General features: G+C 46.6%; 14 non-coding genes across 14 annotated transcripts; all 14 read left to right on the top strand.

Moving 5' to 3' along the window:
- Window positions 1-918: 918 nt before the first annotated feature.
- LOC142271797 (U2 spliceosomal RNA) lies at window positions 919-1,109 on the top strand. The gene has a single exon (XR_012736791.1). It is a non-coding gene; the product is annotated as a U2 spliceosomal RNA (small nuclear RNA).
- Window positions 1,110-2,226: 1,117 nt separating this feature from the next.
- On the top strand, window positions 2,227-2,417 carry LOC142271796 (U2 spliceosomal RNA). The gene has a single exon (XR_012736790.1). It is a non-coding gene; the product is annotated as a U2 spliceosomal RNA (small nuclear RNA).
- A 1,117-nt stretch (window positions 2,418-3,534) lies between these two features.
- Window positions 3,535-3,725, top strand: LOC142271794 (U2 spliceosomal RNA). The gene has a single exon (XR_012736788.1). It is a non-coding gene; the product is annotated as a U2 spliceosomal RNA (small nuclear RNA).
- A 1,117-nt stretch (window positions 3,726-4,842) lies between these two features.
- On the top strand, window positions 4,843-5,033 carry LOC142271792 (U2 spliceosomal RNA). Its single transcript, XR_012736787.1, has one exon. It is a non-coding gene; the product is annotated as a U2 spliceosomal RNA (small nuclear RNA).
- A 1,117-nt stretch (window positions 5,034-6,150) lies between these two features.
- Window positions 6,151-6,341, top strand: LOC142271791 (U2 spliceosomal RNA). Its single transcript, XR_012736786.1, has one exon. It is a non-coding gene; the product is annotated as a U2 spliceosomal RNA (small nuclear RNA).
- A 1,117-nt stretch (window positions 6,342-7,458) lies between these two features.
- On the top strand, window positions 7,459-7,649 carry LOC142271790 (U2 spliceosomal RNA). The gene has a single exon (XR_012736785.1). It is a non-coding gene; the product is annotated as a U2 spliceosomal RNA (small nuclear RNA).
- Window positions 7,650-8,766: 1,117 nt separating this feature from the next.
- LOC142271789 (U2 spliceosomal RNA) lies at window positions 8,767-8,957 on the top strand. The gene has a single exon (XR_012736784.1). It is a non-coding gene; the product is annotated as a U2 spliceosomal RNA (small nuclear RNA).
- A 1,117-nt stretch (window positions 8,958-10,074) lies between these two features.
- LOC142271788 (U2 spliceosomal RNA) lies at window positions 10,075-10,265 on the top strand. Its single transcript, XR_012736783.1, has one exon. It is a non-coding gene; the product is annotated as a U2 spliceosomal RNA (small nuclear RNA).
- A 1,117-nt stretch (window positions 10,266-11,382) lies between these two features.
- LOC142271787 (U2 spliceosomal RNA) lies at window positions 11,383-11,573 on the top strand. The gene has a single exon (XR_012736782.1). It is a non-coding gene; the product is annotated as a U2 spliceosomal RNA (small nuclear RNA).
- A 1,117-nt stretch (window positions 11,574-12,690) lies between these two features.
- On the top strand, window positions 12,691-12,881 carry LOC142271786 (U2 spliceosomal RNA). Its single transcript, XR_012736781.1, has one exon. It is a non-coding gene; the product is annotated as a U2 spliceosomal RNA (small nuclear RNA).
- A 1,117-nt stretch (window positions 12,882-13,998) lies between these two features.
- Window positions 13,999-14,189, top strand: LOC142271785 (U2 spliceosomal RNA). The gene has a single exon (XR_012736780.1). It is a non-coding gene; the product is annotated as a U2 spliceosomal RNA (small nuclear RNA).
- Window positions 14,190-15,306: 1,117 nt separating this feature from the next.
- Window positions 15,307-15,497, top strand: LOC142271784 (U2 spliceosomal RNA). The gene has a single exon (XR_012736779.1). It is a non-coding gene; the product is annotated as a U2 spliceosomal RNA (small nuclear RNA).
- Window positions 15,498-16,614: 1,117 nt separating this feature from the next.
- On the top strand, window positions 16,615-16,805 carry LOC142271781 (U2 spliceosomal RNA). Its single transcript, XR_012736777.1, has one exon. It is a non-coding gene; the product is annotated as a U2 spliceosomal RNA (small nuclear RNA).
- A 1,117-nt stretch (window positions 16,806-17,922) lies between these two features.
- LOC142271780 (U2 spliceosomal RNA) lies at window positions 17,923-18,113 on the top strand. Its single transcript, XR_012736776.1, has one exon. It is a non-coding gene; the product is annotated as a U2 spliceosomal RNA (small nuclear RNA).
- The last annotated feature ends 523 nt before the right edge of the window (window positions 18,114-18,636 follow it).

Below are 18,636 nucleotides of genomic sequence, written 5' to 3'. Positions count from 1 at the left end.
TTGAATGGAATAGATCCCTTTTGGACAAAGTGGAGTCAGATGCTGCAGTGACCACAGGTGTGAGAGGATCTACAATTGGCATCTGGTGTTATCTCTCTGCTTCCACTCCAAATAAAGTTACCTGTTGTTACCTGAACGTCAAATACTAAGAATGGGCGGCCTATGAAAGAATTAGTACTTTCATTAAGTATACTAAACCGGCTAATTGGGAATAGACAAACTGTAAAAAGCCCTCTGAGAAAGCCCCTCTCTAACCTTTGTTAGTAAGCTTTTCTGTAGCCTGCCTGTTGATGTATTTTCGGTTTGAACAGTGCACAACATGAAGAGACGGAACACTGGCGGCTTGTCACAATGCCCCCCGATGACATCACAATAGCGCTGCTGCCTAGAAAACAAGCTGCGCAGAAGAAGTTGTTCTTTGGGTGGGAGGGTGGGCTAGTGGAAGGAGGGGGCAATCTCTTTTTTTCCCGGGTGGTAGGGGGATGACAGGAGAAGGGAAGCGGGTGGTGAGAAAGGTACAGAGGGCAGGGTTTGGGGGCTGGGAAGGAAAGGGAAAAGATTAGGGTTTGGGGATGATGAAAGGGCTTTCTACGGGTAAGGATGGCAAAGGGTGGCAGTGACGGAAAGTCAGGCAACCTGTCCTGTCCGTCTTTTTGTATCGTGAATTGGAAAGACTGCAAGGGGGAGGGGAGTTGCTTGCGCCCTAAAGGAGGAGTTATTCAGATTCATTGCAGTGGGCGGCGGCTGCAAAACGCACCATTCTTCTTGTTTTTGCTCTGCAAAGCAGCCTTTTCAAGGGTTGGCTTGGGTGACAAAATGTCTTGTGTAGGCGTGGGTTTGTCTCCCTCTCGCTCTCTCTCCCTAAGATGTGTCCGGCATAGGCCAGGGTGCCACTCGAGGCCCAAACCAATTCTGGTTATCGCTTCTCGGCCTTTTGGCTAAGATCAAGTGTAGTATCTGTTCTTATCAGTTTAATATCTGATACGTCCCCTATCTGGGGACCATATATTAAATGGATTTTTAGAACAGGGAGATGGAAAAAGAGCTTGCTCTGTCCACTCCACGCATTGACCTGGTATTGCAGTACCTCCAGGAACGGTGCACCCCTTCTTAACCCAGTTTCCAAAAGCAGAACTCGATTCACCTGATTCATATTAGCCCGATTAGCGAATTGAAATGAATTTTTATCTAACACACTTTTTACTTGCTTTATTCATCCAAATAGCAAACTCATCACCACTCAACTTCACCAACTCTGCTATGTCCCGTGCAGTATCTTGTTGTCAGTCTAATCTAGATCATGTGTAATTGAATGGAATAGATCCCTTTTGGACAAAGTGGAGTCAGATGCTGCAGTGACCACAGGTGTGAGAGGATCTACAATTGGCATCTGGTGTTATCTCTCTGCTTCCACTCCAAATAAAGTTACCTGTTGTTACCTGAACGTCAAATACTAAGAATGGGCGGCCTATGAAAGAATTAGTACTTTCATTAAGTATACTAAACCGGCTAATTGGGAATAGACAAACTGTAAAAAGCCCTCTGAGAAAGCCCCTCTCTAACCTTTGTTAGTAAGCTTTTCTGTAGCCTGCCTGTTGATGTATTTTCGGTTTGAACAGTGCACAACATGAAGAGACGGAACGCTGGCGGCTTGTCACAATGCCCCCCGATGACATCACAATAGCGCTGCTGCCTAGAAAACAAGCTGCGCAGAAGAAGTTGTTCTTTGGGTGGGAGGGTGGGCTAGTGGAAGGAGGGGGCAATCTCTTTTTTTCCCGAGTGGTAGGGGGATGACAGGAGAAGGGAAGCGGGTGGTGAGAAAGGTACAGAGGGCAGGGTTTGGTGGCTGGGAAGGAAAGGGAAAAGATTAGGGTTTGGGGATGATGAAAGGGCTTTCTACGGGTAAGGATGGCAAAGGGTGGCAGTGACGGAAAGTCAGGCAACCTGTCCTGTCCGTCTTTTTGTATCGTGAATTGGAAAGACTGCAAGGGGGAGGGGAGTTGCTTGCGCCCTAAAGGAGGAGTTATTCAGATTCATTGCAGTGGGCGGCGGCTGCAAAACGCACCATTCTTCTTGTTTTTGCTCTGCAAAGCAGCCTTTTCAAGGGTTGGCTTGGGTGACAAAATGTCTTGTGTAGGCGTGGGTTTGTCTCCCTCTCGCTCTCTCTCCCTAAGATGTGTCCGGCATAGGCCAGGGTGCCACTCGAGGCCCAAACCAATTCTGGTTATCGCTTCTCGGCCTTTTGGCTAAGATCAAGTGTAGTATCTGTTCTTATCAGTTTAATATCTGATACGTCCCCTATCTGGGGACCATATATTAAATGGATTTTTAGAACAGGGAGATGGAAAAAGAGCTTGCTCTGTCCACTCCACGCATTGACCTGGTATTGCAGTACCTCCAGGAACGGTGCACCCCTTCTTAACCCAGTTTCCAAAAGCAGAACTCGATTCACCTGATTCATATTAGCCCGATTAGCGAATTGAAATGAATTTTTATCTAACACACTTTTTACTTGCTTTATTCATCCAAATAGCAAACTCATCACCACTCAACTTCACCAACTCTGCTATGTCCCGTGCAGTATCTTGTTGTCAGTCTAATCTAGATCATGTGTAATTGAATGGAATAGATCCCTTTTGGACAAAGTGGAGTCAGATGCTGCAGTGACCACAGGTGTGAGAGGATCTACAATTGGCATCTGGTGTTATCTCTCTGCTTCCACTCCAAATAAAGTTACCTGTTGTTACCTGAACGTCAAATACTAAGAATGGGCGGCCTATGAAAGAATTAGTACTTTCATTAAGTATACTAAACCGGCTAATTGGGAATAGACAAACTGTAAAAAGCCCTCTGAGAAAGCCCCTCTCTAACCTTTGTTAGTAAGCTTTTCTGTAGCCTGCCTGTTGATGTATTTTCGGTTTGAACAGTGCACAACATGAAGAGACGGAACACTGGCGGCTTGTCACAATGCCCCCCGATGACATCACAATAGCGCTGCTGCCTAGAAAACAAGCTGCGCAGAAGAAGTTGTTCTTTGGGTGGGAGGGTGGGCTAGTGGAAGGAGGGGGCAATCTCTTTTTTTCCCGGGTGGTAGGGGGATGACAGGAGAAGGGAAGCGGGTGGTGAGAAAGGTACAGAGGGCAGGGTTTGGGGGCTGGGAAGGAAAGGGAAAAGATTAGGGTTTGGGGATGATGAAAGGGCTTTCTACGGGTAAGGATGGCAAAGGGTGGCAGTGACGGAAAGTCAGGCAACCTGTCCTGTCCGTCTTTTTGTATCGTGAATTGGAAAGACTGCAAGGGGGAGGGGAGTTGCTTGCGCCCTAAAGGAGGAGTTATTCAGATTCATTGCAGTGGGCGGCGGCTGCAAAACGCACCATTCTTCTTGTTTTTGCTCTGCAAAGCAGCCTTTTCAAGGGTTGGCTTGGGTGACAAAATGTCTTGTGTAGGCGTGGGTTTGTCTCCCTCTCGCTCTCTCTCCCTAAGATGTGTCCGGCATAGGCCAGGGTGCCACTCGAGGCCCAAACCAATTCTGGTTATCGCTTCTCGGCCTTTTGGCTAAGATCAAGTGTAGTATCTGTTCTTATCAGTTTAATATCTGATACGTCCCCTATCTGGGGACCATATATTAAATGGATTTTTAGAACAGGGAGATGGAAAAAGAGCTTGCTCTGTCCACTCCACGCATTGACCTGGTATTGCAGTACCTCCAGGAACGGTGCACCCCTTCTTAACCCAGTTTCCAAAAGCAGAACTCGATTCACCTGATTCATATTAGCCCGATTAGCGAATTGAAATGAATTTTTATCTAACACACTTTTTACTTGCTTTATTCATCCAAATAGCAAACTCATCACCACTCAACTTCACCAACTCTGCTATGTCCCGTGCAGTATCTTGTTGTCAGTCTAATCTAGATCATGTGTAATTGAATGGAATAGATCCCTTTTGGACAAAGTGGAGTCAGATGCTGCAGTGACCACAGGTGTGAGAGGATCTACAATTGGCATCTGGTGTTATCTCTCTGCTTCCACTCCAAATAAAGTTACCTGTTGTTACCTGAACGTCAAATACTAAGAATGGGCGGCCTATGAAAGAATTAGTACTTTCATTAAGTATACTAAACCGGCTAATTGGGAATAGACAAACTGTAAAAAGCCCTCTGAGAAAGCCCCTCTCTAACCTTTGTTAGTAAGCTTTTCTGTAGCCTGCCTGTTGATGTATTTTCGGTTTGAACAGTGCACAACATGAAGAGACGGAACACTGGCGGCTTGTCACAATGCCCCCCGATGACATCACAATAGCGCTGCTGCCTAGAAAACAAGCTGCGCAGAAGAAGTTGTTCTTTGGGTGGGAGGGTGGGCTAGTGGAAGGAGGGGGCAATCTCTTTTTTTCCCGGGTGGTAGGGGGATGACAGGAGAAGGGAAGCGGGTGGTGAGAAAGGTACAGAGGGCAGGGTTTGGGGGCTGGGAAGGAAAGGGAAAAGATTAGGGTTTGGGGATGATGAAAGGGCTTTCTACGGGTAAGGATGGCAAAGGGTGGCAGTGACGGAAAGTCAGGCAACCTGTCCTGTCCGTCTTTTTGTATCGTGAATTGGAAAGACTGCAAGGGGGAGGGGAGTTGCTTGCGCCCTAAAGGAGGAGTTATTCAGATTCATTGCAGTGGGCGGCGGCTGCAAAACGCACCATTCTTCTTGTTTTTGCTCTGCAAAGCAGCCTTTTCAAGGGTTGGCTTGGGTGACAAAATGTCTTGTGTAGGCGTGGGTTTGTCTCCCTCTCGCTCTCTCTCCCTAAGATGTGTCCGGCATAGGCCAGGGTGCCACTCGAGGCCCAAACCAATTCTGGTTATCGCTTCTCGGCCTTTTGGCTAAGATCAAGTGTAGTATCTGTTCTTATCAGTTTAATATCTGATACGTCCCCTATCTGGGGACCATATATTAAATGGATTTTTAGAACAGGGAGATGGAAAAAGAGCTTGCTCTGTCCACTCCACGCATTGACCTGGTATTGCAGTACCTCCAGGAACGGTGCACCCCTTCTTAACCCAGTTTCCAAAAGCAGAACTCGATTCACCTGATTCATATTAGCCCGATTAGCGAATTGAAATGAATTTTTATCTAACACACTTTTTACTTGCTTTATTCATCCAAATAGCAAACTCATCACCACTCAACTTCACCAACTCTGCTATGTCCCGTGCAGTATCTTGTTGTCAGTCTAATCTAGATCATGTGTAATTGAATGGAATAGATCCCTTTTGGACAAAGTGGAGTCAGATGCTGCAGTGACCACAGGTGTGAGAGGATCTACAATTGGCATCTGGTGTTATCTCTCTGCTTCCACTCCAAATAAAGTTACCTGTTGTTACCTGAACGTCAAATACTAAGAATGGGCGGCCTATGAAAGAATTAGTACTTTCATTAAGTATACTAAACCGGCTAATTGGGAATAGACAAACTGTAAAAAGCCCTCTGAGAAAGCCCCTCTCTAACCTTTGTTAGTAAGCTTTTCTGTAGCCTGCCTGTTGATGTATTTTCGGTTTGAACAGTGCACAACATGAAGAGACGGAACACTGGCGGCTTGTCACAATGCCCCCCGATGACATCACAATAGCGCTGCTGCCTAGAAAACAAGCTGCGCAGAAGAAGTTGTTCTTTGGGTGGGAGGGTGGGCTAGTGGAAGGAGGGGGCAATCTCTTTTTTTCCCGGGTGGTAGGGGGATGACAGGAGAAGGGAAGCGGGTGGTGAGAAAGGTACAGAGGGCAGGGTTTGGGGGCTGGGAAGGAAAGGGAAAAGATTAGGGTTTGGGGATGATGAAAGGGCTTTCTACGGGTAAGGATGGCAAAGGGTGGCAGTGACGGAAAGTCAGGCAACCTGTCCTGTCCGTCTTTTTGTATCGTGAATTGGAAAGACTGCAAGGGGGAGGGGAGTTGCTTGCGCCCTAAAGGAGGAGTTATTCAGATTCATTGCAGTGGGCGGCGGCTGCAAAACGCACCATTCTTCTTGTTTTTGCTCTGCAAAGCAGCCTTTTCAAGGGTTGGCTTGGGTGACAAAATGTCTTGTGTAGGCGTGGGTTTGTCTCCCTCTCGCTCTCTCTCCCTAAGATGTGTCCGGCATAGGCCAGGGTGCCACTCGAGGCCCAAACCAATTCTGGTTATCGCTTCTCGGCCTTTTGGCTAAGATCAAGTGTAGTATCTGTTCTTATCAGTTTAATATCTGATACGTCCCCTATCTGGGGACCATATATTAAATGGATTTTTAGAACAGGGAGATGGAAAAAGAGCTTGCTCTGTCCACTCCACGCATTGACCTGGTATTGCAGTACCTCCAGGAACGGTGCACCCCTTCTTAACCCAGTTTCCAAAAGCAGAACTCGATTCACCTGATTCATATTAGCCCGATTAGCGAATTGAAATGAATTTTTATCTAACACACTTTTTACTTGCTTTATTCATCCAAATAGCAAACTCATCACCACTCAACTTCACCAACTCTGCTATGTCCCGTGCAGTATCTTGTTGTCAGTCTAATCTAGATCATGTGTAATTGAATGGAATAGATCCCTTTTGGACAAAGTGGAGTCAGATGCTGCAGTGACCACAGGTGTGAGAGGATCTACAATTGGCATCTGGTGTTATCTCTCTGCTTCCACTCCAAATAAAGTTACCTGTTGTTACCTGAACGTCAAATACTAAGAATGGGCGGCCTATGAAAGAATTAGTACTTTCATTAAGTATACTAAACCGGCTAATTGGGAATAGACAAACTGTAAAAAGCCCTCTGAGAAAGCCCCTCTCTAACCTTTGTTAGTAAGCTTTTCTGTAGCCTGCCTGTTGATGTATTTTCGGTTTGAACAGTGCACAACATGAAGAGACGGAACACTGGCGGCTTGTCACAATGCCCCCCGATGACATCACAATAGCGCTGCTGCCTAGAAAACAAGCTGCGCAGAAGAAGTTGTTCTTTGGGTGGGAGGGTGGGCTAGTGGAAGGAGGGGGCAATCTCTTTTTTTCCCGGGTGGTAGGGGGATGACAGGAGAAGGGAAGCGGGTGGTGAGAAAGGTACAGAGGGCAGGGTTTGGGGGCTGGGAAGGAAAGGGAAAAGATTAGGGTTTGGGGATGATGAAAGGGCTTTCTACGGGTAAGGATGGCAAAGGGTGGCAGTGACGGAAAGTCAGGCAACCTGTCCTGTCCGTCTTTTTGTATCGTGAATTGGAAAGACTGCAAGGGGGAGGGGAGTTGCTTGCGCCCTAAAGGAGGAGTTATTCAGATTCATTGCAGTGGGCGGCGGCTGCAAAACGCACCATTCTTCTTGTTTTTGCTCTGCAAAGCAGCCTTTTCAAGGGTTGGCTTGGGTGACAAAATGTCTTGTGTAGGCGTGGGTTTGTCTCCCTCTCGCTCTCTCTCCCTAAGATGTGTCCGGCATAGGCCAGGGTGCCACTCGAGGCCCAAACCAATTCTGGTTATCGCTTCTCGGCCTTTTGGCTAAGATCAAGTGTAGTATCTGTTCTTATCAGTTTAATATCTGATACGTCCCCTATCTGGGGACCATATATTAAATGGATTTTTAGAACAGGGAGATGGAAAAAGAGCTTGCTCTGTCCACTCCACGCATTGACCTGGTATTGCAGTACCTCCAGGAACGGTGCACCCCTTCTTAACCCAGTTTCCAAAAGCAGAACTCGATTCACCTGATTCATATTAGCCCGATTAGCGAATTGAAATGAATTTTTATCTAACACACTTTTTACTTGTTTTATTCATCCAAATAGCAAACTCATCACCACTCAACTTCACCAACTCTGCTATGTCCCGTGCAGTATCTTGTTGTCAGTCTAATCTAGATCATGTGTAATTGAATGGAATAGATCCCTTTTGGACAAAGTGGAGTCAGATGCTGCAGTGACCACAGGTGTGAGAGGATCTACAATTGGCATCTGGTGTTATCTCTCTGCTTCCACTCCAAATAAAGTTACCTGTTGTTACCTGAACGTCAAATACTAAGAATGGGCGGCCTATGAAAGAATTAGTACTTTCATTAAGTATACTAAACCGGCTAATTGGGAATAGACAAACTGTAAAAAGCCCTCTGAGAAAGCCCCTCTCTAACCTTTGTTAGTAAGCTTTTCTGTAGCCTGCCTGTTGATGTATTTTCGGTTTGAACAGTGCACAACATGAAGAGACGGAACACTGGCGGCTTGTCACAATGCCCCCCGATGACATCACAATAGCGCTGCTGCCTAGAAAACAAGCTGCGCAGAAGAAGTTGTTCTTTGGGTGGGAGGGTGGGCTAGTGGAAGGAGGGGGCAATCTCTTTTTTTCCCGGGTGGTAGGGGGATGACAGGAGAAGGGAAGCGGGTGGTGAGAAAGGTACAGAGGGCAGGGTTTGGGGGCTGGGAAGGAAAGGGAAAAGATTAGGGTTTGGGGATGATGAAAGGGCTTTCTACGGGTAAGGATGGCAAAGGGTGGCAGTGACGGAAAGTCAGGCAACCTGTCCTGTCCGTCTTTTTGTATCGTGAATTGGAAAGACTGCAAGGGGGAGGGGAGTTGCTTGCGCCCTAAAGGAGGAGTTATTCAGATTCATTGCAGTGGGCGGCGGCTGCAAAACGCACCATTCTTCTTGTTTTTGCTCTGCAAAGCAGCCTTTTCAAGGGTTGGCTTGGGTGACAAAATGTCTTGTGTAGGCGTGGGTTTGTCTCCCTCTCGCTCTCTCTCCCTAAGATGTGTCCGGCATAGGCCAGGGTGCCACTCGAGGCCCAAACCAATTCTGGTTATCGCTTCTCGGCCTTTTGGCTAAGATCAAGTGTAGTATCTGTTCTTATCAGTTTAATATCTGATACGTCCCCTATCTGGGGACCATATATTAAATGGATTTTTAGAACAGGGAGATGGAAAAAGAGCTTGCTCTGTCCACTCCACGCATTGACCTGGTATTGCAGTACCTCCAGGAACGGTGCACCCCTTCTTAACCCAGTTTCCAAAAGCAGAACTCGATTCACCTGATTCATATTAGCCCGATTAGCGAATTGAAATGAATTTTTATCTAACACACTTTTTACTTGCTTTATTCATCCAAATAGCAAACTCATCACCACTCAACTTCACCAACTCTGCTATGTCCCGTGCAGTATCTTGTTGTCAGTCTAATCTAGATCATGTGTAATTGAATGGAATAGATCCCTTTTGGACAAAGTGGAGTCAGATGCTGCAGTGACCACAGGTGTGAGAGGATCTACAATTGGCATCTGGTGTTATCTCTCTGCTTCCACTCCAAATAAAGTTACCTGTTGTTACCTGAACGTCAAATACTAAGAATGGGCGGCCTATGAAAGAATTAGTACTTTCATTAAGTATACTAAACCGGCTAATTGGGAATAGACAAACTGTAAAAAGCCCTCTGAGAAAGCCCCTCTCTAACCTTTGTTAGTAAGCTTTTCTGTAGCCTGCCTGTTGATGTATTTTCGGTTTGAACAGTGCACAACATGAAGAGACGGAACACTGGCGGCTTGTCACAATGCCCCCCGATGACATCACAATAGCGCTGCTGCCTAGAAAACAAGCTGCGCAGAAGAAGTTGTTCTTTGGGTGGGAGGGTGGGCTAGTGGAAGGAGGGGGCAATCTCTTTTTTTCCCGGGTGGTAGGGGGATGACAGGAGAAGGGAAGCGGGTGGTGAGAAAGGTACAGAGGGCAGGGTTTGGGGGCTGGGAAGGAAAGGGAAAAGATTAGGGTTTGGGGATGATGAAAGGGCTTTCTACGGGTAAGGATGGCAAAGGGTGGCAGTGACGGAAAGTCAGGCAACCTGTCCTGTCCGTCTTTTTGTATCGTGAATTGGAAAGACTGCAAGGGGGAGGGGAGTTGCTTGCGCCCTAAAGGAGGAGTTATTCAGATTCATTGCAGTGGGCGGCGGCTGCAAAACGCACCATTCTTCTTGTTTTTGCTCTGCAAAGCAGCCTTTTCAAGGGTTGGCTTGGGTGACAAAATGTCTTGTGTAGGCGTGGGTTTGTCTCCCTCTCGCTCTCTCTCCCTAAGATGTGTCCGGCATAGGCCAGGGTGCCACTCGAGGCCCAAACCAATTCTGGTTATCGCTTCTCGGCCTTTTGGCTAAGATCAAGTGTAGTATCTGTTCTTATCAGTTTAATATCTGATACGTCCCCTATCTGGGGACCATATATTAAATGGATTTTTAGAACAGGGAGATGGAAAAAGAGCTTGCTCTGTCCACTCCACGCATTGACCTGGTATTGCAGTACCTCCAGGAACGGTGCACCCCTTCTTAACCCAGTTTCCAAAAGCAGAACTCGATTCACCTGATTCATATTAGCCCGATTAGCGAATTGAAATGAATTTTTATCTAACACACTTTTTACTTGCTTTATTCATCCAAATAGCAAACTCATCACCACTCAACTTCACCAACTCTGCTATGTCCCGTGCAGTATCTTGTTGTCAGTCTAATCTAGATCATGTGTAATTGAATGGAATAGATCCCTTTTGGACAAAGTGGAGTCAGATGCTGCAGTGACCACAGGTGTGAGAGGATCTACAATTGGCATCTGGTGTTATCTCTCTGCTTCCACTCCAAATAAAGTTACCTGTTGTTACCTGAACGTCAAATACTAAGAATGGGCGGCCTATGAAAGAATTAGTACTTTCATTAAGTATACTAAACCGGCTAATTGGGAATAGACAAACTGTAAAAAGCCCTCTGAGAAAGCCCCTCTCTAACCTTTGTTAGTAAGCTTTTCTGTAGCCTGCCTGTTGATGTATTTTCGGTTTGAACAGTGCACAACATGAAGAGACGGAACACTGGCGGCTTGTCACAATGCCCCCCGATGACATCACAATAGCGCTGCTGCCTAGAAAACAAGCTGCGCAGAAGAAGTTGTTCTTTGGGTGGGAGGGTGGGCTAGTGGAAGGAGGGGGCAATCTCTTTTTTTCCCGGGTGGTAGGGGGATGACAGGAGAAGGGAAGCGGGTGGTGAGAAAGGTACAGAGGGCAGGGTTTGGGGGCTGGGAAGGAAAGGGAAAAGATTAGGGTTTGGGGATGATGAAAGGGCTTTCTACGGGTAAGGATGGCAAAGGGTGGCAGTGACGGAAAGTCAGGCAACCTGTCCTGTCCGTCTTTTTGTATCGTGAATTGGAAAGACTGCAAGGGGGAGGGGAGTTGCTTGCGCCCTAAAGGAGGAGTTATTCAGATTCATTGCAGTGGGCGGCGGCTGCAAAACGCACCATTCTTCTTGTTTTTGCTCTGCAAAGCAGCCTTTTCAAGGGTTGGCTTGGGTGACAAAATGTCTTGTGTAGGCGTGGGTTTGTCTCCCTCTCGCTCTCTCTCCCTAAGATGTGTCCGGCATAGGCCAGGGTGCCACTCGAGGCCCAAACCAATTCTGGTTATCGCTTCTCGGCCTTTTGGCTAAGATCAAGTGTAGTATCTGTTCTTATCAGTTTAATATCTGATACGTCCCCTATCTGGGGACCATATATTAAATGGATTTTTAGAACAGGGAGATGGAAAAAGAGCTTGCTCTGTCCACTCCACGCATTGACCTGGTATTGCAGTACCTCCAGGAACGGTGCACCCCTTCTTAACCCAGTTTCCAAAAGCAGAACTCGATTCACCTGATTCATATTAGCCCGATTAGCGAATTGAAATGAATTTTTATCTAACACACTTTTTACTTGCTTTATTCATCCAAATAGCAAACTCATCACCACTCAACTTCACCAACTCTGCTATGTCCCGTGCAGTATCTTGTTGTCAGTCTAATCTAGATCATGTGTAATTGAATGGAATAGATCCCTTTTGGACAAAGTGGAGTCAGATGCTGCAGTGACCACAGGTGTGAGAGGATCTACAATTGGCATCTGGTGTTATCTCTCTGCTTCCACTCCAAATAAAGTTACCTGTTGTTACCTGAACGTCAAATACTAAGAATGGGCGGCCTATGAAAGAATTAGTACTTTCATTAAGTATACTAAACCGGCTAATTGGGAATAGACAAACTGTAAAAAGCCCTCTGAGAAAGCCCCTCTCTAACCTTTGTTAGTAAGCTTTTCTGTAGCCTGCCTGTTGATGTATTTTCGGTTTGAACAGTGCACAACATGAAGAGACGGAACACTGGCGGCTTGTCACAATGCCCCCCGATGACATCACAATAGCGCTGCTGCCTAGAAAACAAGCTGCGCAGAAGAAGTTGTTCTTTGGGTGGGAGGGTGGGCTAGTGGAAGGAGGGGGCAATCTCTTTTTTTCCCGGGTGGTAGGGGGATGACAGGAGAAGGGAAGCGGGTGGTGAGAAAGGTACAGAGGGCAGGGTTTGGGGGCTGGGAAGGAAAGGGAAAAGATTAGGGTTTGGGGATGATGAAAGGGCTTTCTACGGGTAAGGATGGCAAAGGGTGGCAGTGACGGAAAGTCAGGCAACCTGTCCTGTCCGTCTTTTTGTATCGTGAATTGGAAAGACTGCAAGGGGGAGGGGAGTTGCTTGCGCCCTAAAGGAGGAGTTATTCAGATTCATTGCAGTGGGCGGCGGCTGCAAAACGCACCATTCTTCTTGTTTTTGCTCTGCAAAGCAGCCTTTTCAAGGGTTGGCTTGGGTGACAAAATGTCTTGTGTAGGCGTGGGTTTGTCTCCCTCTCGCTCTCTCTCCCTAAGATGTGTCCGGCATAGGCCAGGGTGCCACTCGAGGCCCAAACCAATTCTGGTTATCGCTTCTCGGCCTTTTGGCTAAGATCAAGTGTAGTATCTGTTCTTATCAGTTTAATATCTGATACGTCCCCTATCTGGGGACCATATATTAAATGGATTTTTAGAACAGGGAGATGGAAAAAGAGCTTGCTCTGTCCACTCCACGCATTGACCTGGTATTGCAGTACCTCCAGGAACGGTGCACCCCTTCTTAACCCAGTTTCCAAAAGCAGAACTCGATTCACCTGATTCATATTAGCCCGATTAGCGAATTGAAATGAATTTTTATCTAACACACTTTTTACTTGCTTTATTCATCCAAATAGCAAACTCATCACCACTCAACTTCACCAACTCTGCTATGTCCCGTGCAGTATCTTGTTGTCAGTCTAATCTAGATCATGTGTAATTGAATGGAATAGATCCCTTTTGGACAAAGTGGAGTCAGATGCTGCAGTGACCACAGGTGTGAGAGGATCTACAATTGGCATCTGGTGTTATCTCTCTGCTTCCACTCCAAATAAAGTTACCTGTTGTTACCTGAACGTCAAATACTAAGAATGGGCGGCCTATGAAAGAATTAGTACTTTCATTAAGTATACTAAACCGGCTAATTGGGAATAGACAAACTGTAAAAAGCCCTCTGAGAAAGCCCCTCTCTAACCTTTGTTAGTAAGCTTTTCTGTAGCCTGCCTGTTGATGTATTTTCGGTTTGAACAGTGCACAACATGAAGAGACGGAACACTGGCGGCTTGTCACAATGCCCCCCGATGACATCACAATAGCGCTGCTGCCTAGAAAACAAGCTGCGCAGAAGAAGTTGTTCTTTGGGTGGGAGGGTGGGCTAGTGGAAGGAGGGGGCAATCTCTTTTTTTCCCGGGTGGTAGGGGGATGACAGGAGAAGGGAAGCGGGTGGTGAGAAAGGTACAGAGGGCAGGGTTTGGGGGCTGGGAAGGAAAGGGAAAAGATTAGGGTTTGGGGATGATGAAAGGGCTTTCTACGGGTAAGGATGGCAAAGGGTGGCAGTGACGGAAAGTCAGGCAACCTGTCCTGTCCGTCTTTTTGTATCGTGAATTGGAAAGACTGCAAGGGGGAGGGGAGTTGCTTGCGCCCTAAAGGAGGAGTTATTCAGATTCATTGCAGTGGGCGGCGGCTGCAAAACGCACCATTCTTCTTGTTTTTGCTCTGCAAAGCAGCCTTTTCAAGGGTTGGCTTGGGTGACAAAATGTCTTGTGTAGGCGTGGGTTTGTCTCCCTCTCGCTCTCTCTCCCTAAGATGTGTCCGGCATAGGCCAGGGTGCCACTCGAGGCCCAAACCAATTCTGGTTATCGCTTCTCGGCCTTTTGGCTAAGATCAAGTGTAGTATCTGTTCTTATCAGTTTAATATCTGATACGTCCCCTATCTGGGGACCATATATTAAATGGATTTTTAGAACAGGGAGATGGAAAAAGAGCTTGCTCTGTCCACTCCACGCATTGACCTGGTATTGCAGTACCTCCAGGAACGGTGCACCCCTTCTTAACCCAGTTTCCAAAAGCAGAACTCGATTCACCTGATTCATATTAGCCCGATTAGCGAATTGAAATGAATTTTTATCTAACACACTTTTTACTTGCTTTATTCATCCAAATAGCAAACTCATCACCACTCAACTTCACCAACTCTGCTATGTCCCGTGCAGTATCTTGTTGTCAGTCTAATCTAGATCATGTGTAATTGAATGGAATAGATCCCTTTTGGACAAAGTGGAGTCAGATGCTGCAGTGACCACAGGTGTGAGAGGATCTACAATTGGCATCTGGTGTTATCTCTCTGCTTCCACTCCAAATAAAGTTACCTGTTGTTACCTGAACGTCAAATACTAAGAATGGGCGGCCTATGAAAGAATTAGTACTTTCATTAAGTATACTAAACCGGCTAATTGGGAATAGACAAACTGTAAAAAGCCCTCTGAGAAAGCCCCTCTCTAACCTTTGTTAGTAAGCTTTTCTGTAGCCTGCCTGTTGATGTATTTTCGGTTTGAACAGTGCACAACATGAAGAGACGGAACACTGGCGGCTTGTCACAATGCCCCCCGATGACATCACAATAGCGCTGCTGCCTAGAAAACAAGCTGCGCAGAAGAAGTTGTTCTTTGGGTGGGAGGGTGGGCTAGTGGAAGGAGGGGGCGATCTCTTTTTTTCCCGGGTGGTAGGGGGATGACAGGAGAAGGGAAGCGGGTGGTGAGAAAGGTACAGAGGGCAGGGTTTGGGGGCTGGGAAGGAAAGGGAAAAGATTAGGGTTTGGGGATGATGAAAGGGCTTTCTACGGGTAAGGATGGCAAAGGGTGGCAGTGACGGAAAGTCAGGCAACCTGTCCTGTCCGTCTTTTTGTATCGTGAATTGGAAAGACTGCAAGGGGGAGGGGAGTTGCTTGCGCCCTAAAGGAGGAGTTATTCAGATTCATTGCAGTGGGCGGCGGCTGCAAAACGCACCATTCTTCTTGTTTTTGCTCTGCAAAGCAGCCTTTTCAAGGGTTGGCTTGGGTGACAAAATGTCTTGTGTAGGCGTGGGTTTGTCTCCCTCTCGCTCTCTCTCCCTAAGATGTGTCCGGCATAGGCCAGGGTGCCACTCGAGGCCCAAACCAATTCTGGTTATCGCTTCTCGGCCTTTTGGCTAAGATCAAGTGTAGTATCTGTTCTTATCAGTTTAATATCTGATACGTCCCCTATCTGGGGACCATATATTAAATGGATTTTTAGAACAGGGAGATGGAAAAAGAGCTTGCTCTGTCCACTCCACGCATTGACCTGGTATTGCAGTACCTCCAGGAACGGTGCACCCCTTCTTAACCCAGTTTCCAAAAGCAGAACTCGATTCACCTGATTCATATTAGCCCGATTAGCGAATTGAAATGAATTTTTATCTAACACACTTTTTACTTGCTTTATTCATCCAAATAGCAAACTCATCACCACTCAACTTCACCAACTCTGCTATGTCCCGTGCAGTATCTTGTTGTCAGTCTAATCTAGATCATGTGTAATTGAATGGAATAGATCCCTTTTGGACAAAGTGGAGTCAGATGCTGCAGTGACCACAGGTGTGAGAGGATCTACAATTGGCATCTGGTGTTATCTCTCTGCTTCCACTCCAAATAAAGTTACCTGTTGTTACCTGAACGTCAAATACTAAGAATGGGCGGCCTATGAAAGAATTAGTACTTTCATTAAGTATACTAAACCGGCTAATTGGGAATAGACAAACTGTAAAAAGCCCTCTGAGAAAGCCCCTCTCTAACCTTTGTTAGTAAGCTTTTCTGTAGCCTGCCTGTTGATGTATTTTCGGTTTGAACAGTGCACAACATGAAGAGACGGAACACTGGCGGCTTGTCACAATGCCCCCCGATGACATCACAATAGCGCTGCTGCCTAGAAAACAAGCTGCGCAGAAGAAGTTGTTCTTTGGGTGGGAGGGTGGGCTAGTGGAAGGAGGGGGCAATCTCTTTTTTTCCCGGGTGGTAGGGGGATGACAGGAGAAGGGAAGCGGGTGGTGAGAAAGGTACAGAGGGCAGGGTTTGGGGGCTGGGAAGGAAAGGGAAAAGATTAGGGTTTGGGGATGATGAAAGGGCTTTCTACGGGTAAGGATGGCAAAGGGTGGCAGTGACGGAAAGTCAGGCAACCTGTCCTGTCCGTCTTTTTGTATCGTGAATTGGAAAGACTGCAAGGGGGAGGGGAGTTGCTTGCGCCCTAAAGGAGGAGTTATTCAGATTCATTGCAGTGGGCGGCGGCTGCAAAACGCACCATTCTTCTTGTTTTTGCTCTGCAAAGCAGCCTTTTCAAGGGTTGGCTTGGGTGACAAAATGTCTTGTGTAGGCGTGGGTTTGTCTCCCTCTCGCTCTCTCTCCCTAAGATGTGTCCGGCATAGGCCAGGGTGCCACTCGAGGCCCAAACCAATTCTGGTTATCGCTTCTCGGCCTTTTGGCTAAGATCAAGTGTAGTATCTGTTCTTATCAGTTTAATATCTGATACGTCCCCTATCTGGGGACCATATATTAAATGGATTTTTAGAACAGGGAGATGGAAAAAGAGCTTGCTCTGTCCACTCCACGCATTGACCTGGTATTGCAGTACCTCCAGGAACGGTGCACCCCTTCTTAACCCAGTTTCCAAAAGCAGAACTCGATTCACCTGATTCATATTAGCCCGATTAGCGAATTGAAATGAATTTTTATCTAACACACTTTTTACTTGCTTTATTCATCCAAATAGCAAACTCATCACCACTCAACTTCACCAACTCTGCTATGTCCCGTGCAGTATCTTGTTGTCAGTCTAATCTAGATCATGTGTAATTGAATGGAATAGATCCCTTTTGGACAAAGTGGAGTCAGATGCTGCAGTGACCACAGGTGTGAGAGGATCTACAATTGGCATCTGGTGTTATCTCTCTGCTTCCACTCCAAATAAAGTTACCTGTTGTTACCTGAACGTCAAATACTAAGAATGGGCGGCCTATGAAAGAATTAGTACTTTCATTAAGTATACTAAACCGGCTAATTGGGAATAGACAAACTGTAAAAAGCCCTCTGAGAAAGCCCCTCTCTAACCTTTGTTAGTAAGCTTTTCTGTAGCCTGCCTGTTGATGTATTTTCGGTTTGAACAGTGCACAACATGAAGAGACGGAACACTGGCGGCTTGTCACAATGCCCCCCGATGACATCACAATAGCGCTGCTGCCTAGAAAACAAGCTGCGCAGAAGAAGTTGTTCTTTGGGTGGGAGGGTGGGCTAGTGGAAGGAGGGGGCAATCTCTTTTTTTCCCGGGTGGTAGGGGGATGACAGGAGAAGGGAAGCGGGTGGTGAGAAAGGTACAGAGGGCAGGGTTTGGGGGCTGGGAAGGAAAGGGAAAAGATTAGGGTTTGGGGATGATGAAAGGGCTTTCTACGGGTAAGGATGGCAAAGGGTGGCAGTGACGGAAAGTCAGGCAACCTGTCCTGTCCGTCTTTTTGTATCGTGAATTGGAAAGACTGCAAGGGGGAGGGGAGTTGCTTGCGCCCTAAAGGAGGAGTTATTCAGATTCATTGCAGTGGGCGGCGGCTGCAAAACGCACCATTCTTCTTGTTTTTGCTCTGCAAAGCAGCCTTTTCAAGGGTTGGCTTGGGTGACAAAATGTCTTGTGTAGGCGTGGGTTTGTCTCCCTCTCGCTCTCTCTCCCTAAGATGTGTCCGGCATAGGCCAGGGTGCCACTCGAGGCCCAAACCAATTCTGGTTATCGCTTCTCGGCCTTTTGGCTAAGATCAAGTGTAGTATCTGTTCTTATCAGTTTAATATCTGATACGTCCCCTATCTGGGGACCATATATTAAATGGATTTTTAGAACAGGGAGATGGAAAAAGAGCTTGCTCTGTCCACTCCACGCATTGACCTGGTATTGCAGTACCTCCAGGAACGGTGCACCCCTTCTTAACCCAGTTTCCAAAAGCAGAACTCGATTCACCTGATTCATATTAGCCCGATTAGCGAATTGAAATGAATTTTTATCTAACACACTTTTTACTTGCTTTATTCATCCAAATAGCAAACTCATCACCACTCAACTTCACCAACTCTGCTATGTCCCGTGCAGTATCTTGTTGTCAGTCTAATCTAGATCATGTGTAATTGAATGGAATAGATCCCTTTTGGACAAAGTGGAGTCAGATGCTGCAGTGACCACAGGTGTGAGAGGATCTACAATTGGCATCTGGTGTTATCTCTCTGCTTCCACTCCAAATAAAGTTACCTGTTGTTACCTGAACGTCAAATACTAAGAATGGGCGGCCTATGAAAGAATTAGTACTTTCATTAAGTATACTAAACCGGCTAATTGGGAATAGACAAACTGTAAAAAGCCCTCTGAGAAAGCCCCTCTCTAACCTTTGTTAGTAAGCTTTTCTGTAGCCTGCCTGTTGATGTATTTTCGGTTTGAACAGTGCACAACATGAA

Source organism: Anomaloglossus baeobatrachus, unplaced genomic scaffold, assembly GCF_048569485.1.
Source record: "Anomaloglossus baeobatrachus isolate aAnoBae1 unplaced genomic scaffold, aAnoBae1.hap1 Scaffold_3390, whole genome shotgun sequence".
NCBI lineage: Eukaryota > Metazoa > Chordata > Amphibia > Anura > Aromobatidae > Anomaloglossus > Anomaloglossus baeobatrachus.
This window is presented reverse-complemented; position numbering and strand designations above follow the sequence as displayed.